Source organism: Hetaerina americana, unplaced genomic scaffold, assembly GCF_022747635.1.
Source record: "Hetaerina americana unplaced genomic scaffold, ioHetAmer1.1.p SCAF_12, whole genome shotgun sequence".
In the NCBI taxonomy this organism is placed as follows: domain Eukaryota; kingdom Metazoa; phylum Arthropoda; class Insecta; order Odonata; family Calopterygidae; genus Hetaerina; species Hetaerina americana.
In genome coordinates this window covers 8,269,423-8,286,479 of record NW_027286292.1, presented here as the reverse complement: position 1 = coordinate 8,286,479, position 17,057 = coordinate 8,269,423, and positions in this window count along the sequence as shown.

Here is a 17,057-nt window from a genome sequence, read left to right as displayed (position 1 = left end):
TCTCTTCAATACAAAAGGATTTGAAACTTTCCTGTTTTTTGTTGCGCAAATTATATTCCCAAAATATTTTAACCATTTCTTTCAGAGTTGCTTGGTGGGCCCCTCGTGTTTCTATAATTACTGTGATGTCATCTGAAAACTAGAGTTTATTAATTTCTTCGCCACTCATATTGATTTTTTATGCCTAGTTTTTGTTTAATTGTAACCAGAATCGGACGGACAAAAATTAGATGAGGTAGTCTACCAGTCATGATAGATTTTTGACGGATCCGTTGTCTAAGTCTTGCTATATTTATTTTCGCGACCAGACGCAACACTAAATAAATGATTACGCATCCTGCATTACAGGTAATCATTCTTCAATTCAACACTCTTCCCTCTGCTGGACTGTCTTCCTTCATTCAGTGCAATATGCTCTCTATATTCTTGCCTCTAACTCGTTTACCCACAGTATCCTCTTCGTATATCACAATTTTCAACATCCCTTAGCGACTCAATGTTTCCTGTATTTATTTTCTTGTCTCGTTTATATTTCTCCCTTCAACCTTCTCTTCTCGACTACCATTCCTATGATTTCTTTTTTTTAATTTCTTTACGTTCATCTCCATTTTTTTTATCCTCCTCCAGCATAAACCTGCATCTGAAAGGGCGCAAGTCTTTTCCTCTATGTAAAAGTTTCTTCACAACATTTTTCTTTTTTATATCCTGACTAATGTTTCCTACTTCTAAAATTCTAGTAGAGCTTTCACACATTCTCTAGTTAATTCCTCCCAAATATTATGTTCATCATAAATTTCATGTTAATGAAAAACTTCAAAATATTTGTTTTGCGTTCTCGACTCTCATTCCTAGTGTATCGCAAAGTTTTCGTAATATTCAACCAACTGCAATCACATGTTTAGCTAAAGCTATATCATACGACACATTAACTAATTTAATGAGTCCCCCACCAACTTTCATTCCTCCTTTCAGCCCCTCTCATTTTTTTACCATCCCTGAATCCGTAATATACACATTTTTAACATCCATGTGAAATATCTGGTTTGTAAAAAATTAGTCGTCAAATGTTCCCCTGAATGTACTTTATCGTGTATTGTGGTTGAGGTGGACTACATACGTAAGGTAAGCTTACATTAATTTTTACGTAAAACATCTGTTAATATTTACATTTGAATTTCCGTGTGCTGTCGCCATCATTTCAAAAGATAAAATGGCTATCAAAAAAATAAGTACAATCAAAATAAATTCCTTGAGATGATTGGCTTTCGCTCTGTGGCAGCCATATTCCCATGATCCCATAGGTTACCGCCCTCATTTGAAACGCCATCCCAACATCCTCGTGAGGGGAATGTATTAATTGAAGTATGAGAAAAGCCTAAGTTAAGCATTTACTACAATCATCCCACTCATGTAAATTTAATCCTGAGATTCTACACTACGAAAATAAGGGCAAAAGACTTGATATTTTAGAGCAAGTTGAAATTGTAAAATTAAATATAAATATTCTTTTAAAGTACAATATTTTCAAAAACCACCTTCCTCTCCTCAGAATTCCGCCTCCATTGCGAACAATGAAACTCCCTCTCTACAACTGACTCCACCCTTCGCATATTTTCCCATCCAACCAACCCCTACCCACCACTTTCAGAATGTGTCGAACAACCCTTCCTTGATAATGCCCTTCTAAGAATCACTTATACCTTATTCTTCAACCTGCCTCTATCCCTTCCTTGTCCCCTTCCCGCTTAACCCTTCTTTATTCTCCCGCCTTCCTACCTGCCACCGTCCTCTCAATAATCACCACAAGTGCATATCTTCCCCTTCCTCTATTTAACTCTAAATTTATTTATTTTCTCTGTTTTTTAGGTTTTAAATGTTTCCCCTAATTGTCCCCGTCTACCTTACTCCTCCCTCTTTTCTCCCCCCCTCTTCCTCAAACAGGTATAAATATGATGTATCACAATTTGAATCTTGTCTTGTACCGGAAGATGGGTGGGTGAACTGAAAAGCGTTGTACGTTACGAATATATCTGTTGAAAAGTGCAAATTTGTTTTTTGTCATAATTACGAACTTTCACTACATCTTGCCTGAATCTATGGAATAATTGGAGTACTTGGCCCTTGCACCCATCAAATGAAGATGCCTCAGGGAAATCAATGGCTTATGGAGCGGGTGACAGATTTGGAGTGCTTATTGAACATGTAGGGGTTAATGCATGGTCGGCCCAATTAGAAAATCGTCGGACAATGGTAAAAAATTCAAACCAATCTTTTTTAGTACCTACTGCCAACACTATGGTCAACCAAGTTTGGGGTATGAATTTTTGTGGCATCATAAATTTCAAACTTCCGCTAATGCAAACAGCTGTTTCAATATCCTACATGTATGCATGAAACTCGGGGTTTTGGTAAGTTGAGTCACGTTTCTCCATGATTAGCACCCTTTTTTTATTTAATTTAACAGCGTAAAATAGCCTGTAGGGATGCGTAAGAAAACCACGCATGATAGCTATGGGATTAGGAGACGTGAGTTTTTATATAATGATGATAATTTTTATCGAATAGCATCGACAATCGCTATGTTATTTTGGTGCAGAAAAATTTAATTCACTTCGTCGCTTGCAGTCAATGATTTGGCGCTGACCCGTAAAAGTAGTCGGGGTACTTATGAGTTAGGACTTATGTTTGTAGTTAGTTTTTATGAAACAATGAAAATTCTCATACTGAATTGACTTTTTTGTATCGATTATTTTTGTTTCCCGCCAGTGTGAATTTGCAATCAGATAAATTTGCAATTATGAGCTGCGATTTAATTGAAAATAGGAATTTATTCACTATCAGATCCTCCGATTTCCATGTATTAGTCATGGCTATTTTTATGAAACAAAACCTCCTGGAAACCTCTAAATTTTGCTATAATATACATCTACCACGAATGAACTTTGCGATCTCCGACATCAGTTTCATTCATACCGTTGGATAACAAAACCTTGATTTAGTGTGCGTGTAAAACCACGATTACACGCTCGAGAAGCTCAATTACTCGATCAGATGCTATGACTCTGGATCTCATTTCTCAAATCTACATGCCCATTGGCATCTTTGTAGTTTCTTCCAAACTATTCAAAGGCATTGTTTCTTCAAATACTTATCACATCCACTCCTTACATAATGTTCTGCATATAAATTACAGCATTATGTTGAACATTGTCATAAAATGCATCGAGAACTCATAAATTGACTTATAGTTCAAAAAACGTGCTTCTTGGAGATAATTTAGAATTTCGGTCTTATACATTTACATTAAATTTTGTTTATTTCTACATTCAACTATGTATTTGCGCCCCGATAACAGTCTGTAGATTCATTTAAATCATGAAATCCTCTTCAATGACATCGCGAAGTGTGCGTAGTTATTTTATTCATGTTTCCGGATATAATACTTTCATGGAGAGATATTGAATAAAATTCAGGGGGAGGGGAATGAATAATAACATATTAAATAAAAATCTGGAGCAAAGATGTGTGCAAACAATAAAATATCTGAATTGACGTTAGTGCATCCGGATCATATTTTATGATAGCTATGTAATTTCTCCTGAAGGCTCAGGATGAGTCTCAAGGTTCCCCATGTGTTTAATTCCGAAATCAAAGCTGCTCCAACTTATTGAACGCCTAAAATGTCATAAATATACTATTTATAAGCCTTTCCTTCACATCTAAGTAATCTGTATGATTTTCACTGCATGCATGGTTAATGGGGCCTGAGTACGAATGGGTGTGTAGGAACTGAAAGTATATTTTTAGAACAGCAATATTATAATTAATACCCCTTCTATGTGGTTTTTTCCACAGAGAAACAGATGAGAGTTATTGTGCTTCGGTGGGTTATGTTTTGTTTTGCGGCAGTTGAACCAGTTTTTGATGAAATACCGTTCCCTAATTGTTCCGAGAGTGGAGAGCACTCCATAACCCGGCACACTATCCGACATATTAGAGGAATGTAACTAAGTATCCTGTCGTAAGCTCTTTTTGATCACCGTTAAGTTATTTTCCATTCAGTATCATCCTTCCCCCCCTTCCATCTCCTTTCAATTACTAACTGAGCCAAACTACCCATAATTCCCGTCCACCAAACGCTAGGCCTTTGCGAAACCACCCACGCGCGCAATCCTCTCGTCTATACGTGCACTCCATCCAATTATGTCGTAGAATGCGGCCAACGCTGGTGTAGGCATGTGGATGTTTATTTGTAGTGAGTTTAAAGCGGATGAAACTAGTCTTGATTTGTTGGACTTTCCGAGCATCGTGAGGTCGCGCCTCGAGTTTTACCTTGCACTTCATCCAAATCTAAACCCATCCTTGATAGAGAAGTGAACATCAACCAGTCAGAGGATCCTTAGAAGGATGGAAATGGTCTCAAATCTTTGTGACAAGTCGTAGAGAGCCACGATCGTCTCTTGTGGGGTGAACCAGTAGAGTTTGACCAGAGTCGGGGAGCACTCGTGGGCGTTCCCGATTTTCTTTACCGGCGGCCCGGTAGAGGAAAAAAAATCCTACCTAATATTTGCGAGTACCAATTCACACGGGAGAAAATTATCGGAACGTGGCTGGATCACCACACTGTCCCTTCGGTCGGATTTGTAAGTCTCTGTGATTGTGAAATTTCCGCTCGATACACACTAACCCCTGCCTCTTGTCCCTTCCACACCCCTCCCTTCGCTACTCGCCCCACCCCAGGTTCTGCGCTGGAGTGGGCGTCACATTCTCTTGGGCGGTTCGTTTTGAACCGTTGAGTGGCGCCCTCGATGTAATTACGCAAAATTGGTGTGGCGCGCCCGGCATCGGGTTTAACCCGGCCCTTCCCTTCGCTTACCCTGCCTTGGGCAATAATATCTCGGCGCGGCTGTAACTAAAACTCAATCCTTAACAGGAGACAGGGGTGGGCCTCCCCTCTCTTCCCACCCACCATACCCCTGGGTCGTCACCAAATGAGGTTTATATGCTAAAATTGTCCATCCAAAAATACTGCAATCATATATTTGCTAGAAATCTAAATGAGGTCATTTATGAACAAAGTTAGCGAGACGCTGTCGGGTAAACGTTTTATTAATTTATGAGCCGTAGGATGTTGGTGAGGCTGGGGGCAGGGACCGACGAAGCTGCGTGCGGTGAGCCGTTCAAATAATAAAGCTCCCTAGAGTTGACGATGGCCGCAACCGTAGGGCTGCATGCTCTTCATAAGAAATGACGCATCAAGTCCGTCATATTCAAAACCACTAAGCCGTAGTTTTATGGAGTTAACATTTTTATTGGAGTTACTTCATGGATTATAATTTTTAAGCACCACTTTATCTTCTTTGAGTGCCGACATATCTATATGCAGCTTATTATTTATATTTTTTTACGTAGCAATCGAGAGTGTTTTAGCCAAATCAAACTCGACATAATAAATGAGTCATTTACGTTTTATATCTACAGCAAACGGCAGTGTGTTATATGCCGACAACTTATCAATTTTTGGTACTTATTTATTTCATTTCATAAACAGAAAGCTGGAACAAAACGTTTTTCAAAGGTGTATAATCAAGGTATATTAATTCAAAACTCACAAATTCTATTATTATAAAGCAATATACCGGTTAAGGTGGGTTTTGGATGAACAAAACTAATGAATAAATACTTTGTGACTACCAAACAAACAATCCGTGACCCTACGCTATATCAAGTCCCTCTTCATCTCTATGTACTTCCTTCCTCCTTTCATCCTGTCCTACATCCCTGCCCTGTTCCTGGTCTTTCCTCGTTTGCTTAACATCCTACCCTCTATCACAGCCCTCAACACCCTACTACCGATTAATACGACCTTCATCCATTTTTCCTGCCTCCTTAGGATTTCTTCCCAACTAACCCCTCTCCTCGCCCACCATACCTAGTACTTCCTCATTTGTTTTCCCTTCGGTCCATCTCACCTTCTCCATTCTTCTTTACACCCACATTTCAAAAGCCTCCAGTCTACGTGTATCTCCCTGCTTCAGTTACCACGTTTCCGCGACGCACAAAACTTCGCTCCATATCAAAGTTTTGACGTGTCTTTTCTTAATATCCTTACTCAGCGTCCCTGTCATCAACTCCCTCCTCCTTGTGAGAGCCTCTTTGCCTAGCGCAATTCTTCTCCTTACGTCCCTACTATTTTGACAATATTGGCCAAACACACAAAAATACGTAAACTGTTCCACATTCTCTAGTTTTTACTCTCCTATTTTAATATTAAGATTACCCTTTCTCTTTCTGAAAACCCACATATTCTTTCTTGTATTTGTATTTAGTCTCATCCCATATCTATTGAACTGGGTTTCCAAATCACTCAGCAATGCTTGCAACTCGTTGGCTGACTGGCAAACTATGGCTTGGTCATCAGCAAACCTAATTGATTTTACTGTATAGTATCCGCCGTCACTTTGTGGAAACGATTGAATTCCTCTCGATTAGTGATCCCATTACTGCAGTGGCATCGCGCGTGCCTCTCCCCTTTCTAAACCCAAACTAAATGTCCCTTAAGTAATTGTTTCTCATATTCTTTATCCTCATGTTGATGATCCTTAAAACCACTTTAGCTGCATTGGAACTCAAACTTGTTACTGTGTAGTCCTCACATGATGTAGCCTTTATCTATTTCGGAATAGGAATTGATACTGATCTGACAAAGTCTTCCGGCCAGATTCCTTCCTCATAGATACTAAGAATCTGTCCATATAGACTCTCCCTCCCACATTTTCCTAAACCTTTTCGTAGTTCCGCAGGAATGTTGTCTACCCCACGGCCTTATTTGATTTGATCTCCTGTAATGCCCTTTCTAACCCATCGTCGAGTATGCCTGGACATAAGCTATCTTCCTCTACGTCATGTTCTCGTTCTATGTCTAACCTTGTTGGTCTAAGTTCTTTGCTATACAGTGCATCTATTTATTCCTTCCATCTCTTTTTGATCTTTTTTGTTTGAACTCTCATTTTACCGGACTTATCTCGAACTGTTGACTCAGATATTCCCTACTTATATCCCGATAGTGAGTTAACCTTGCTGTGTTGAGCACCTTGCTGATGACTAACCCCTGTCTCCTACAGAACTTAATTGCTTTCTCCCCGCGGTCATTCGTCGTGCCTAAACTTTAGTTCCCAATCTCATCACCATCTCTTGCTTCGCCTACTGTCGCATTCCAATCTATCACTATGAATTTTTTCCCAGCAGGAGCATTTGCGATTATGTCCTCTAACTATTCTATCTATCGACTTCTATCTCCGTATGATCGCTTATGTACCTGAACAATGACCAAGTTGGTCGGTTCTGCTTATCTCTACAAGTAATATTCTATCCGTTGCTTGTTCTATGTTGACTACGCTTCTTCCTACCTTTTAATTTAATATTATGGCAACTCCTGGTTGGCATTCGTCCCCGCCGCTGTATATTATTCTATAATTATCACTCCAGTAATCCCCGTTATCCTTCCATTTCACCTCGCATAGATCTAAAATATCTATACTTCCCCTTTCCATCTCTCGCTTAATATTCTCTACTATATATATGTATATGTACAGGTGTATGTATATGTATATATATATATATATATATATATATATATATATATATATATATATATATATATATTCTCACTCCATCCCCAACCGCGCTCCCCTCTAGCCTCTCCTCTCCCTTACCTCTCCCCAACCCTGTCTCTCACCCCTCCCCCGCCTCCGGTTCTCCACTTCCCCCTCCCCTTCTCTTTCCCTCGCATTCCTCACCTCCCTTATACCAGCAGTCAGTACTACTCTTTCTTCTGAGGATGACGGAGCTAAATTCCGTTTAAATTATTTAGAAAATACGTGTGAGGGTTCTTTTTATGTGCTCTTTTTTGTTTGTTGCTGTCCAAGTTTTTTTATTCAACATCTCCGTGTTACTTCGACTAAATCATCTGTGTGTGTGTGTGTGTGTATATATATATATATATATATATATATATATATATATATGTATATATTAAATCACAGGAATCCACACGAAGATTGGTTTTGTGGATAATGTTTGCCCCGTTTACTCAGTACTATGTAATCTTAGGATTGCTATGCATGGAATATTTTTGGGTCTTGCAATCTACATTATGATTTCATACGTAATATGTGGTCTACGTTAACTACTGTGGCTTTTTTTGAATTTATCCTGAAATGAAATAACTGGATGATGAAAACATTAATTTGACTTGATTGTTCTTAAACTTGTCTCTACAACGCAAAGTAAACTGATATTATAATTTACGATCATTTTTTTTATTTTTAAAATTCATTGGTAAAATCTTTGGTTGAAAATCCATCATTTTATTCCAAACCATCAACAAAACACCTTCATGATTTTATTCGTAAAATGCCCCTTAACAGTTTGCTTGTTTCAATATCAGAAGCTAGTCACCAGCTTTTGAATGGCTGCTTGAGTCTTAAGTTGTAATTATTAGAAGCTGTAATTATTATGCTTCTTTGTCACGTCTGTTTTTATATTGCTAAATCTTCTTGCTAGCATTAATTGATGACACATTTATTTAGATTAATGTCTTCAAAATATTTCATCGGCACAGCGTCAAACGTGCTTCACCATGTAACAAATTGGAACTAATGCCTGCCGGCAGAGCTAAAATATTCTAAATGCTTTGGTTTGTCTGTTTCCATGCAGGAAAACTACTTTTCTGTCACGTCCCAAGCGACGGTATTTGAATGAAATATTTTATAGTAGGCAGCCTAAAAGGGATTGGAGAACAATTAAAATCAGCCACCTCCATGATTCAAACCGGAGCCCTCGGCGCGAGATGCTTGGTATTTTGCCATCCTACTGATCGAAGTATTAAATTAAAGCCATCACTTACTTTTTTGTCTGAAGATTTCGGAATATTACTTCACAGTTTTTTCAATTTGGTGAGTTGAATCTAGCAGTATCAGGCGTTCCTTTTTGGAAGTAATGTTCATTCAAAGAAGTAGCAAGCATAGTAATTTTCCAAAGCAGTAATTTAAATAAATATCATCGTCTCAGCGCTTATTAAAGCGAATCAATCGCTTTTGTTTAAATAAAGAGTGTGCAAAGACGCCATACGTATCACTTTTAAAAACCGCTTTTTATTTTAAACTTTTTCTCAGCCGTTCTTCCTAGAGGCTAGTTGCTTTCGTGGTTGCTGGACGAAAAATCTTGAATGACTTTCTCACCAATTTCCTTTTCTCCTTTTAAGGTTTTCCCTCCTGACATGCTCCTCACTCATTTCGCGGGACTTCAGGACTCCGATCTCCTCCACGTCCGGATCCCCGCCCTCCGGAAGCAAGTGGACGCCGCCATTGATTTGGCTCGTGTTCACCTCCGGGAAGGAAAGAGTGAGGTGAGTGTATGCGTATGGTCTCCGCCGGTCAATTCTAATTGTGCTTACCTGTCACCGATCTAAAGTGCTCAGTGGCCACCACTCACGTCCGCTGAGTAACTTCTCCTCCCCGTCCTCAGCTGACGAACGGGGAAAGGAACTGTGCCACCGTGACCGGGGGGAATTTCTCGCTTGAAGCGCCAGAGTATTTATTGAAGGAAGAGAGAAAATTTCATAATATGTATGTTTAAATATATTTTGTTGAATTGCTTCATTGTGGGTGAGAAGTATTGTCTATGTACATTTATGGATCTCAACTCTCGACCAATGAATTGGTTTTGAATATAAATACCTGGTATATGCGTACTACTGTCATCCTCGTTGTTAGGAATGTTCTATGTGGATTTTGTTGGCCCGTATGTCGTTCTTCTCACGCCTTTGGTGACGCGTACGCCATTGTGTCTATTAGTCGTCATGCTGAAAAAAAGTGAGATACATCATTTTCTCAAGGAGAAGATTTTATTTTCGATTACGTTTTAGAAAGTTGATAGATGATTAAGAACCTTTAATTATCCAATATTGGTGAAGGGTTTTCACAGAGCTGAAACTGTTGATTAGATAAAGTTGTTGATACAGTATGGCGACAGTTTTCGTTAACTAGTGTGTGTCATTGAACTGACAATATGGTAGAGAACTCTTCAACAGTCAGCCTGCTTCATCTGGAGAAAAATTGTACATATAATTTCATGAAATGCATGCATAGTCAATTCATAAGGCATTCGTGTGAATAGGGTGAAATCTTCTGTGATGATGCAAAGGCACACAGGAAGATTAACACTTAGTGCACGGTTCTTTTTTTAAGTGTGCACCAGGAATATTTAGTTCGTATCTAAGGAATATGTTGGCTCACAATCACTGGAAATTTACGCATACAAGTAAAAATCTTTCTGAATCCTATGTATTTTGGTTATATTCAAACGATCCGTTTACGGCGTCTGGAGCGAATAGCTTAATAATATCTGTACTCACTCAGCAGCTATTGGTTTATTGGCTGGTAGGTTGGATGTAGTCCAAGTGTAAAGTCTATTCAGACTAGACATCTCAGTATTAATTTTATATAACTTGTCCTGATTAACTAGATGTACACGCGGAGTGATGCAGCCTATATCTCCTAAGGTTTTCACCGTCTTTCACTTTCGTGTCTAATGAATCACGTCAAGAATATCCATCTCCAGATATTTCCTTCCGTTTGCCTTGGGAAAGGGTTTCAGCAAGCCAACGTGTACCGAATGATGTCTGATATGATATCCCCTTCACCTTTACCGTGGTTCTCGAGGGTTTCTCGCCCTGGCCACTCGTAGTAGGCTGCCGAGGTTAGTCACCCTATCCGTCATATTCTATGCATTATCTGCCTTCTCCAATTATATCATCATTGTTGCTAAGGTGTCTGACCACCCCAGCGTGGTCGGACAGCTTAGCAGCTCCCTCACTCAATAGCACACGCTTTCAGGCGTACCTTTCGCCTGCTTCGTGCCCTTTGACCTCTCTGGCATAGGTGACCCTATCTGGAGCAATCATGACTGCTCTCGCCAGCTCAGCCCAATGGGTCAATGTAACGTACATTTTATCTCGTCAAGGATGTATTCTATTTTTAGGAACATGGCAAATGTGCAGTATATAATTACGTTATTGAATATATTTTCCTATTATCGAAAATTTTATATATTTTGTTAAGATATTTGATTTAATTCTCAAGCCGTTGGGAATTAAAAAATAGAAACTCATACATCATGGATAACGTCCTTGGGGCCGTCCGTAAGTCACCTAAGACTTAACAGGTCTCTCTATCATTCTTTCCTTATTTGCTAAGATGAGTAATAGGTGAATGCAAATATTAACAAAAATGTAATAATCAAATCAGGCTACATTTTCAACAAAAAGAGAAAGTAGCTTGTTTTTCTTCCTTGAAGTGTTTTGCACTGAAAAATTGCACTATCTTAAAAGAAAACTTTAATTTCTGTGGCATGAGAATAAATAATTTAAAATTAAAGAGCATTTGGAACTTTTTTTAATTGGTTGAATAACGCTTATATAATTCTTAAACAACTGTGTCCTTGGTGAGCATTTATCCCAAAGTTTTAACTAATTCAATAGTATGCCCTGATTCTTCATTAACTCCTGCCAGCACGGTAAGTAAACATAATGAAATGACCCACCCTTCTTCTCCTCACAAGCCTTACGTAATTAAATGGCAATCTCTTGTTGGAATTTGAGCTCAACTGAGCAGACCTTGATTGGATAGCGTGATGCGAAAGAAATACACATAAAATACCCAAGATTATTAATTTTTTTGTTAGAGTTATGTCCATTAGGTACTCTGTCCTAGGTCTATTTAGACGGTAATACATACTGCACCATACCATGGCATAATGTATCTTACTTTGACATTTTTGACAAGCGTCCATATAAGTATAACATTTTGAACGCTCTGTAGCACGTTTTAATGATGAAATAAAGCTAGATATTTGAACAACTCATTTAGAACACGTATTGCTATTAATAATATTTCTCTTCTTGCTAGCAGTATTAAATGCAACTGATGTAGGCCAGATGTTGGCGTAGACCTTGTTGGCAATTGATTAGATAGAGTATTTTGTTCGCTATAACAGATAGCATATGTTTGATAGATGGCAGCACACGATGATAACATAAACTTCCCTCAGGAACGCTCTTTGTCGTCAAACACGGGTACTTGTTGAACCGCCCTCGTATTAATTATATAAAATCAGAATACTAAATTATCATCTTGACAGTGTTCTGATATATCAATGCGGCTATCGATACAAAATTATGGACGTTTTAGATTCATTTTTCCTCGCAATGCTCTTTTAGCTATTTCTTTTTGCATAAACGCTTTATGAAGGCGACTGACAATTAGTGCTTTAGCCGATTAATTTCCTCTTATTGGATGCACCACTATTCACACGACTATCGCGGAAAAGTTCGGATATCAAAAAGTGTGTGCAAGGCGGATACCGAAAACACTTACTGACCAACACAAAGAGCAAAGAATGATGAGTGGGCTAGAATTTTTGGAATTCTTAATTACCAATGTTTAAGTGCCGACTTTGTACCTAGCGACCTTTTCCTCTTCTTGCACTTGAACCAGTCGTTAAGTGGGCACCGGTTAGAAGATGATGAGGAACTTAAAACCGCCGTGGTCAGCTGATTCAATTCCCAGGCGTCGAACTTATATGATTAGGGATTAAAATAAGCTGGTGTAGCGTCGCAAAAAGTAATTAAAAGTGAATGGCGATTACAAAGGAAAGTGAAGTAGATTTGTAGGAAAATAAAACCTTCAGTAAAAATATATTTCTGACAAATATGTTTTTTATGACCTAGCACACCCTAGTTTTTGAATATGCCTCGTGTATCTTCAGCAAAAGGTATCACCCATTACCTTGTGAATACGAACCCTGCAGCATTATCTCCGATTTAATAGTTTTTGCTGCTTACTCAATTTACACCCTATAGTAAAGAATCCGAAAAAATTCTCGCTTTTGTCAATATTATCTCTTAATTCTCCCTTTTACCATGCTGAATCCAGAGTTAATTGAAGCCATGAATAATGTAACGCTATTATCTCATTATGAAACATTCATATATGCTCCGGAAGTTTGCTCACGTACCCTAATTGACGAATATTGTCTTCAAATATTTTTTTCTATGGGATTTTGTTCTTCTTAGTCAATCCTTTTTTTGAAAAGTTTAATGGTTAAATATTAATGGTTCTATGTTTTTTCTAATCTGTGTTCGTTTTCGGGTACCAACCTTTCTGCATAACGGTTATCCTTTTATAGGACTACGATAATAAATAATTAATCTGCCTTTTGGTTAAACAACAGTAACATTCACTCCTGCTATTTTTTTCGAATAGGCACTACTACTTTCTTCCTGAGCCCCATTAGCGTTGCACACTTTTAATAGCAGACCATAACGCATAAGTTTTGAAAATGTGAGTGAAGTCTTCTCTCTCGCAATTCGTCCCTGAGTAATATCATATATTCCTGAAACATTGGTTACGCTTACAGTCTTAATCGCGATTTGAAATTGTAACTTAAATTTGTTCCTACTTATTTGCCGTTTTATATGCTGGAAAACTTGTATCCCATGCGTATGGTGGTTTATTAAACCTCGATGCCGTAGATTACGTTAGCTGATCGGGAATTATTTTCATCGTTAGAATTATATAACGTCCTCATTAATAATAAACATTACGGTAAAGCTTAATCGTGTTTCTTAATTGCTTTTCTGAATTTCAGTTATTTTTGTTGCAAGCTCATTGTCAACTCCAGTTAGTTTTACAAAGCACTTACATCTACCTCGTATCCTGCAGGCAAACACTAGAGTGGTGGTTGCGAGTGGATTCCCACAAGGTATGCTACTACAAGATTAAGTTTTACCAAAATGTTACATATTATTGAGAGCGTTATATAATTATAACGATGAAAATAATTCCCAATCAGCTTACTCAATCTATGGCATCGAGGTATAAAACACTACTATACGCAAGGGATACGAGTTTTCCAGTATATAGGGGTCATAATAAAATAGGAAATTGATAAATTAATTATTTCAGGCTGGGCCACAGAGTTTATAAACTGTTTTCTTTGAATCTTCATGTCATTGTTAGCTGTCCTGATCCATTATCGTGTGTGGCAATAATATTTTAAGCATGTCGAATATGGAATTTATAATGCAGGCATACAATCTCTCAATTCAAGGGCCAGGGACAAATGACTTACTCTTACTTAACTTCTGAAATCATATTTTAGAAATATTATCTTTTAAGTATTTCTTATACAAATAGATTCACCATTTTCCAATTAAAATATTTTTACCACGCCACATGCAGTTTTTATTAATTTTTCTGGTTATCATTTATGTCCTAATAGTGTAAATTCTTTTCTTTATATAATTCTGCTGCTGTGTTTTTTAACTTATTCATTTCTTGCATTTACTTCCCCCTTCATTTAAGATTTTGCAGTTTCTCCTTTAATCGAATTTCACTCAAAAAATTAAACTTTTTGTGATTGACTTGCTTTCTGTCATTGGCTTCTTCATCAGCTTCTAGTATTTTCTCCAGAAATACTTTGCCATCCCCTTCGAGTTTTCCCATGTGTTCTTGTTTTTGTAAGTCTATTTCCATTGCCCTTTGGAGCCCCAGATTCGGCTAAATTTCTTTTAATTTTCCTGCAACCCAATAATTTTTAGATGTTTATAAAGATTATTGCGCATCAGTTGCCACTTAATTATTTCTAGTTTTCAGTCACTTTTGGTACCCGAGTCCTTTTAAATTTTCTTAATTTGTGGGTCGTATTGAAATAGTTCGAGAAATATTTATAACAGTTGAAGAGGCCGAGGAAGGGTAATAATAATAATAGCAAATTTCCATTCCGACCTTAACTCATTTTTATTCAGACATTATTTTTTTGCCAGATCGCAGTGTAAGGAAAAAAAATGAACATTTTCCTTTGTGTGGTTTATGTTTGGTATTGACTTCAGGCATTTTTATGGAACAACTAAGACATAAATTTGGGCTTCAAAGCTTTCACAATGAAGTTTTTGACACATTCATGGAAGCGAGGTCATGACTTTTTTTCTCCCTTTTGCACTCGCCCCGAGTTTCCGGTTTTTCTTTAGAGGCACCTTTATCTTTTGAAACGAGCTCACGGCTTCGTATTCCGCAAGCGTATTAACTTTCAGGCCTTTCGGTCTCTCCAAGTTAGAATTTTCTATTATTCCATGATATTGACACATTTTTGCCCTACTCCAGGCTATGAGATGTCGCTTTTTAAGACAGAACAGATCCTTTGTTACCGGTAAAGGTTTTCGGATTTTATATCCTGGAATTGTTTACGCCATTAAATAATTTGCTTATTCCTGGACTGTTTCCTGGAAGATTAATCGGGTTTGCTATGTTTTGCGAGCGACTGAGATTTAATCTAGTTAGCAAAACACAATATTTAATTGGTTAAGAATGTAATTTGAAACTAGAAGGGAATAAAGAGAAAAAGGTTGCTTTAACGAGAACGAAATTGAAGTATCTGAGAATGTTTGGGTGATATCATGTTTCAGCAACATCAAGGGAAACCTGGTTATATCTTTTCATGACGCTCTTGACATATCTTAACACTAATTATCAATTTATCAATTTACATTAATATTAACTAATATTAATGACAAAGAACGTTGATTATCGTCGTGTAGTTTCAATTAAATCAGATGTTTAGTCACTTATCTATCCTTCGGAAAACTTTCATAATTTGCTATATTATGTTACCCAAGTAAATAGGGAAATTAAACAAATATTCGCTCCAATTGTGGCAGTTGCGCATAGAGAGAAAAAGGCCCTTTAGTTACAGTCTCAGGGTGATATCACTGAATATTAGCTGTCCAACAAGAAATTTGTTTGATCTAAGGAGACTAATAGAAAGGTTCCCATTATAATTTATGTTTCCGCTGCAATACTATGGTATATGGTCCGAAATAAAAACAAATTACTGTGTCGAAGCACGTTGAAATGATGACGAATCAATGAAGCCGGTGGCTTATTTGCAGTGCAAGTTTTTTCTCGTCTCTTGATGGAATTTGAACTTGGCCGCCGCTTGGCTGGGCTGTTACTCATACCCCTTTTGCGAATTCCCGGGCACGTGTGCGTAGGGATGTGGTGCATGTGCGCGTCTGCGCATCGTTGAGGACTCGGGAACGCTGGCGATATAAGTAGTTCAGGAGTCTAACCGAGAGGATTTGGTCGAACGGCCTCCGCACCTACCCAGCGTTGAGTGGGTGTGGGGAGCGCGCGCGATGGGTGGCAATCGTGGAGTCAATGAAGCGAAGTCTGGGCACTGCATCCACGTCAGTTGAATGAATAATGCAGTCTCTTTATCCGAAAGACCTCAATCGGATTTGGGATGAAAGGGTTTCATCGTTTACAAAGGCAGCCGATTTTTTTACGTCTTTGTCACGAATATTATCCGCCATTTACCCCAAAAACATTAGAACAGCATAGAAAGCATTAGAAAGCATTATAAGATGGTGTTAGGCGCTGGGAACTATATCCAATTAAAAAGAGTTTAAAAAAATTTAGGAAACTGAAAATGACCCCTGAGTTACAAACTCCACGTAAAAGAGAGTGGAAGGAAGTAACTGATAGAAAAATGCATCTCCTTATTTTATAATTTTATTTTCTTAGTCAGTGTTATTTCTGTTTTTATTCTGCTACGTAATTCCCTAATTCATATTATTTTTTGCCCACTTCTTATTTGAATTCAATACTTGAATGTCTTTGGTATTATCTCAAGCTACACGCAAGAATTGTCACATCAAGTCCTACGTCCGACGACGTGGGGGTTGATGTAAAGCTAGCATTTGCAGATAAACGTAGGATCATGTTTTCTGCGTGAGAGCCAGAATCGTTGTTTTGTTACAATCCATATATTTTTCAAAGACTGTTGTGTGCCTCTTTTTTCCATTACATTTAATTTCACTCCAAATTCATGCTGAAAGTCTCTATTTAGTCGTTTTTGTAAACATATACATACGCGGCAATATACATACAAGGAGGTTTCGTAAACTTTTAACTATTCGCTGAAGTTAATCAAAATAG